The sequence below is a fragment of the Ursus americanus genome, chromosome 32 (assembly GCF_024610735.1).
Source record: "Ursus americanus isolate L20-20 chromosome 32, mUrsAme1.1.p, whole genome shotgun sequence".
Lineage (NCBI taxonomy): Eukaryota > Metazoa > Chordata > Mammalia > Carnivora > Ursidae > Ursus > Ursus americanus.
In genome coordinates, this window is record NC_142158.1 from 34,023,910 (window position 1) to 34,030,154 (window position 6,245).

A 6,245-nucleotide genomic window follows, 5' to 3' on the forward strand; every position below is an offset into this window, starting at 1 on the left:
TCACCCCATAAACAGTGAGCAGCAGACAGGCTACAAGGGGAAACCCAGATAGAAGGGAGACAGCCATCCCAGGGAGGCTGGTGATGGAGTTTGTGAGTGCAAAGGAAGTTTCCAGAGTAGGAGAGAGAGTCCAGGCCTTCTAGGAAGGCAGAGAAAGGAGCTTTGGGTGAATTCCTTTATGGGTCCATTTCTCCCTCCTTCTCCTTTTTAAGTGCTGGGAGACCCTCCCCAAAACCTTGCACCAGACACATTTTCCTGTGCCTCTCAGAGAGGCATGTGATGTACAGGGGAAATAATAATGGGACATAAAACACATCAAGCAGAAAATTTCTTATACTTCAGCTTCAGTGAAGTGTTGTGTCTATGTTAATGGGGAAGTTGAACCTCAGGCTAAAGAGGAATTGTGCAGACTGGCTCCTGGAGAAAATGTAGAGAGTTGGGGGAGAGGGGCACCCCTACTTCCCCAGAATAAGGAAGGATTTTCCAACAGGCTCCACTCCTTGGCTTTCTCTTTGGAGGGGGAGGGGGAGACGAGCACCCATGAGTTGATGTGGGGTACAGCTCCAGTGCCAGTGTTTCAGTTTTGGATAAACTGAAAGATTTCAAGAATCATTAATACACTGCACAGCAAAAAAATAAATAAAATAAAATAAAATTAAATTAAATTAAATTAAAATAAAAGAAAGAACCAGCTTGATATAAGCTGAGATAAATAAATTATTGGGGGCAGGAGGAATTGTGGGGAGAAAGTGTTTAGTTAAGCACCAGGGAGCTCAGATAGTGTGGTTTGAACTGTACGTAGAGTTCTTTTTTAATTTTTTTTTAAAGATTTTATTTATTTATTTGACAGAGATAGAGACAGCCAGCGAGAGAGGGAACACAAGCAGGGGGAGTGGGAGAGGAAGAAGCAGGCTCATAGCGGAGGAGCCTGATGTGGGGCTCGATCCCACAACGCCGGGATCACACCCTGAGCCGAAGGCAGACGCTTAACCGCTGAGCCACCCAGGCGCCCCTGAACTGTACGTAGAGTTCTTTCCCAGCTGGTACTGGTGATTCCTGGTCTCAGAAGGCTCGTCACACCCCCATGCCCCAAGGCTTGTGACACTGAGGGACTGTTTCCTTCACAGATACATATCAGATACTGAAGAAATATTTTCTTTGCTCCAAGACCCACACTATTAATATTCATTTGATTGGCAGTGTACTCCCGCCAAACTATTCTCAAGCTCTCTTACGCTAAATATAACTCTAAGAGATCTGGGAACGATCCCATGCCATGTATTCCCAAATTCCATTGGCTGTTTACATGCGTGACGCCGTAAGTGTGGAGCTTGCTGCACACACTCTTCTCTGCCTCTGTCCTGGGGGTACCGTTGCTGACCAGCAGGTGTGGACAGTGTGTGTGTGTGTGTGTGTTTGCAGCCAGCGGTGCCGGATGACTATTGTGACGCGAGCCCGAATTCAGCACTCTGGCCAGCTCCACTTGTTAGGGGCTTAAGTCACGTCCACTGCGTCTCAACCACATCAACCTTGACAACAACTAAATCACAGAACAGAAACAAACCGCTTACATTGCAGAGCTGCCTTCAAGATGACTCTCCAGATTGCCTGCATGATTTTCAGTTGCCTCAAGGCAGTCCCCTCCGAAGCCCATGCCAGTGGTGTTCTTGAGACTCCGAGCACAGAAAGACCTGCCCTGATCTAGAGAAGAGAGGAGGGAGGCTTGCAGGGCTGACTTGCAGGAGGGTGGCTGGGCTGGCTTCCAAGTCCAGTGAGGCCTCTGGGAAGGATAGGTAAGAAATGGAAACAGCCGTTCCAGATCCCCTGAGTAAAAGTCGGCCATGTTTATCCGGAGTTTCTGTAAAAAAGGAAATGCAGCAGCAAACGGTAGACAGGTCAGCTAGTGAAGGCGCCATCTCCTCAGGGACTTCTACTGCCGAGAGGAGGGGAAGGCTGCGCTTTCCTAGCCCTACTGTAGTACTTCATTCATCCTTGTCTTAAAATTAAAAAATCGAGGAGCAGCAGAGCACACATATAGACGGGCACAGCAAGTGAGCATTTTGAATAGTGAGTCCAGCTCTCTTTTAACAAGTTGGCAGAATGGTTTTCTGATGGATCTGTGCTTAATTTGACAAGTTGCTTTGCTAGCCACACAGACTGAGCTAAAAGAACTGGAAGGATGTCCTGGGCCTTCCCCTTTGGCTCGCTAGTCTTCCTGAAGTTGGAGAAGGCTAGTAAACTGGGCAGCGTCAGCCTAGCAGAGGTTGCACAGCCCCCCAAGGGCGAATGGAGTCAGCTCACATCTACACCCCGAAAAGCTCAGTTGCCTCATCAGTGTGGGCCATCTTTCAGCAGCTCCTGTCTCCATCCACAAGGAAAGAACACTCTGGGTGTGTGTGTGTGCGTGTGTGTGTGTGTGTGTCCTGTGCACAGCAGCATAAAGATAGGAGATGATGAGTCTGGAATCATCCCACCCACTGTGAAGGTCATGGGACCACACAGTCCAGGGCGAAGATGGGCGGGAGCCTGAGCTGTAGATGCTTCCTCTCCATGCACAGACAGGGTTCGCATTATTGCTAATGTCCGCGACGTGCTCGGGGAAGATAAAATATATTCCAGAGGTTTATTTTCCTTCCACTGAATTGATTCTAATCTACGGTGCTGACCCTGCTTTTGGCTCCTACGAGGAGCCAAACTCTATAAAAACTCACAAATAAAATATGTCGGCGTCCTCTGCTAAGACAGCTATGTGAATGACATGCCAAGTATTTCAATAGAAACCAAATTAGTATCGACTCAAACCTTTTTTCCTTTCTGTTGCTGGAGTGAGGTTTTTTTGGGAAAGAAAATGTGAGGAACTTCTGCAAACATGTCGCCAGGCCTCGACAGTGTTACCTGCTGACTTAAACCAGCTTCCTGGCCAGGCCTGGAGGGCCAGAGCAGGAAGTGGTGTTAAGCAGTATAATTCAAACACTTAATGCCACAGTGTGTCTACAGTATCTGTAATTACTTCTGCTCTGTCAGTGGATACAGATTGGCAGGAAGCAGATAAGTATAATTGTTTCCCCATTAACGACCCAAATCTCTTGGACTTCGCCTGCATCTGAATCTATCAAAGGGAGAGTTTTTGCTTCTCCCCTTTGGCCATTTTAGCCAGTTTCTCAGGACCTGAGCCAGCGGTGCATTTTCTCTCTGATGCACCCTAGCTCTTCCCCACCCCCACACCTCCCCACCACCTCCCCATCCCCAGCCTGAGCTTCCCCACACTCCTCCCCCATCCAGCCATGTTATGAATGCTTTTCTCTCAGCTGTGACCAATTTGGGGGTGCAGCTGAGAGTGAGGCAGTGCCAGGGCTGAAATGAGGCCCGCACTCCATACTGTGGTGTAGTGCTCCTGCATGGCAGCCAACGGCTTGGACCTTACCTTACATGGGGGTTCTGCAACCTTTCTGATGGAGCCTGTCAAAACTATCTGTAATTAGTCAACCCGGACGATCTAGCATGACTAACTGCCACGGTGTCAAAGCAATCCGGGAGAAGGAAATCATATTAAATGAGAATGTTGGGATGTGGTGAGCAAAAAGTCTCAAGCAAAGTTTGGAACATATAACAAGTTAGGGTCTTGGCTTCTTTGCAGGGGAGACAGGGGGGTGGTCAGGAAGAAGCAAGATTCCCCCAGACGGCACCGGACCTTGCCAAACAGTTCACACTTTACTTTCAAACCTGCAGTTCTAAGCTGTTCCCACTAAAAGTAATCACATGCTCAGAGCAGATCAACCCCAACACCCCATGGGTCTTGGAGGGGGTTCAACGCAGAGCTTTAAATGCGCCAAGAGAGGTGAGCCAGCCTCTCAGGAGCTGGATTTCTGTCTTCAGTGCTCTTGGGGGATGTTTACTCTTCATGAATGTTTAAACAAGATAATTTTCATGCGATTTCTTAATGTGTAAATTCATGTAAAATACGACTTGCGTCTATAGGTAGCAGACGTGTATAATTCCTTGCACAGACATGAAATGGATTCAGGCTTTTCCCTAACTTGCCTTGTAAACGTCAAATAAAGGCCTGTCATTACTGTGTCTCTCTTGCTCTTCCTTTGGGAGAGGAGGTTTTCTGCAATGTCAACCCAGGTGACTCATGGTGCAGTGGGAAAACACAAAAGATGCCGTTTCCAGCCCAAGGGGGGAAAAAAGCCCTTGCTCATTACTCGCATCGTGATTTTCATCTTCAAAGCACTTACCAAGTACTAATTTATCCATCACAGCCTTTATACATGGACTGCACTGCCATTTAATTAGAGAATTTGGGTGGTCGAGTGGCTTAAACAATGACTGCCGGCCAAATGGACGTGTATTCTAATTCCACTCATTCATTTGATATCCCCTGTCTAAATGAACTCAGTCCATTAAATCCATTTTTTCAAAAATGTCATAAAAGCACAAGCCTTGTTTGCAGAGCAGCTACAGAATTTGAATGGAGCTGCTGTTTAGAGATTCATCTTCAGAAAAAGGAACTTTCCTCCAATTTAAATAATCTCTCGCTCTCCAGGTTTGCAATTCACTCTGCTAGAAGAGCAGAGGAAGTGCAGATGCTCCCACTTCCTCCACCATTGCAGCTACCCCTGTTTGAAGATCCCTGTACTTATCTGAAGGTTTCCCTAAATGACCTCTTTTTTAGACAAGCGTTGGGGTTTGTCTCTTTCAAACCCAATAATTCTTATTCCTGAGAGCAAACGACAAATACAGCCAGCTCCTGGTGTCTGCCTCTTGGCTGGTCTGCACCAATCTTGTTTTTGACTTCCTTCACTCTCCTGTGTTATTCTCACCTCTCTGTGTCTTTACTCCACTGCTCAGCAGCAGAAACAAGATGGAGCTCAGAGCTTTCTCTCTGTGCCCCATCCCCAGGGAAACATCTGCCCAAACCAATAATGACCAGCACATGTGTACGATGTGGAAGCCGGCCAGATGCAACCTCAGGAAAAGAGGGTGCGCTCTGGCCTCACAGGTCTTAACCTCAGCCTGAACAGGGGGTAAAGGCAGCTTCATTTCTGCTGGAATTCTTAGCCTCCAGACTCACTCATGTTCACATGCCACATAGAGCCACATTCCAGTGGCTGATACCCCACAGATAGGGATAACTGAGGTCCACAGAGCACTGGTGAAGGATCTCACTCCTATGCTTTGTGTAGCAGCAATCCCGAGGGTTGGGGATACCCCCCCCCACCAAATCTCTCACCATCCCCTCAAAAGCCTATGCCTTAAACACGAGCAGTTCAGTGTCTTACAATCCCTCCCTCTCTCGTCCTCCTCTCAATCTCTCTCTCTCTCTCTCTCTCTCTCTCTCACACACACACACACACACACACACACACACACACACACACAGCAGAATACTGAGAACGATGGGGTCTCCCTTACCTGAAATAGTGGGGAGAAAACCCCAGCAGTGCAAACGGGAATAGAAAACAATGTAGGCAGAACATTGGAGAAGATGGAAAAACAGACAAGGAAGAAGTAGAAATTGAGTGTTCCCAAAGGTGGGAGAAGAGTAGGTGGGAAAGATGATGGCGCTAGAACCTAAGAAAAGTAAATAAAGAAAAACAACAGACTGTGTAAATGTGGGAAAGAGCTGTAGTAAGACTCAAGGAAATTGCAGAGGTGGGAAAAAAGAGAAAGGGAATTGCCTGTGGCGAGCCGTAGGGAGTCCAGTAAGGAGCCCCATCTCTAGCCAGTGTTATTAACTCCTTCTTCTATAAATCCGAGCTCTTTCCCTGAAGAGATCTCTAATCCTGAACTGTGATAGATTCTTCTTTTTGGTCCTAAGGCTCGTTCTAACTAACATCATGATTTTAGAAAGAGAAAAAGATCACAGCCTAGAGTAAATCCAACGAAGTTTTTTTTTCCTCCCACTGATACAGGGCACCAGTGTTAGAATGCATGACTGTGGCTCCCCCTCATGTAGGACCAACAGACCTCAGGATTTATCTGTGTGGCAACCCCTCAGAATAAAATCAGTAGCTGAGAATTACAAACACCGAGCAGTCCCATGCCACAAGATGGACCGCTCTGAGGCTGAAGCAGGCAGGTAACACCTGGAGGGGATTTACAAGCAGCTTTTTTTTTTTTTAACTTTCCGCATCTCTAGGGTGAAAGAGCAAGGACTTGAAATAATAAATAATGTTTACGGAAGACTTTTCAGTTCCAATGACCTAAGGTGGGATTAGAAACACAGCTCAGGACTCGGGCGC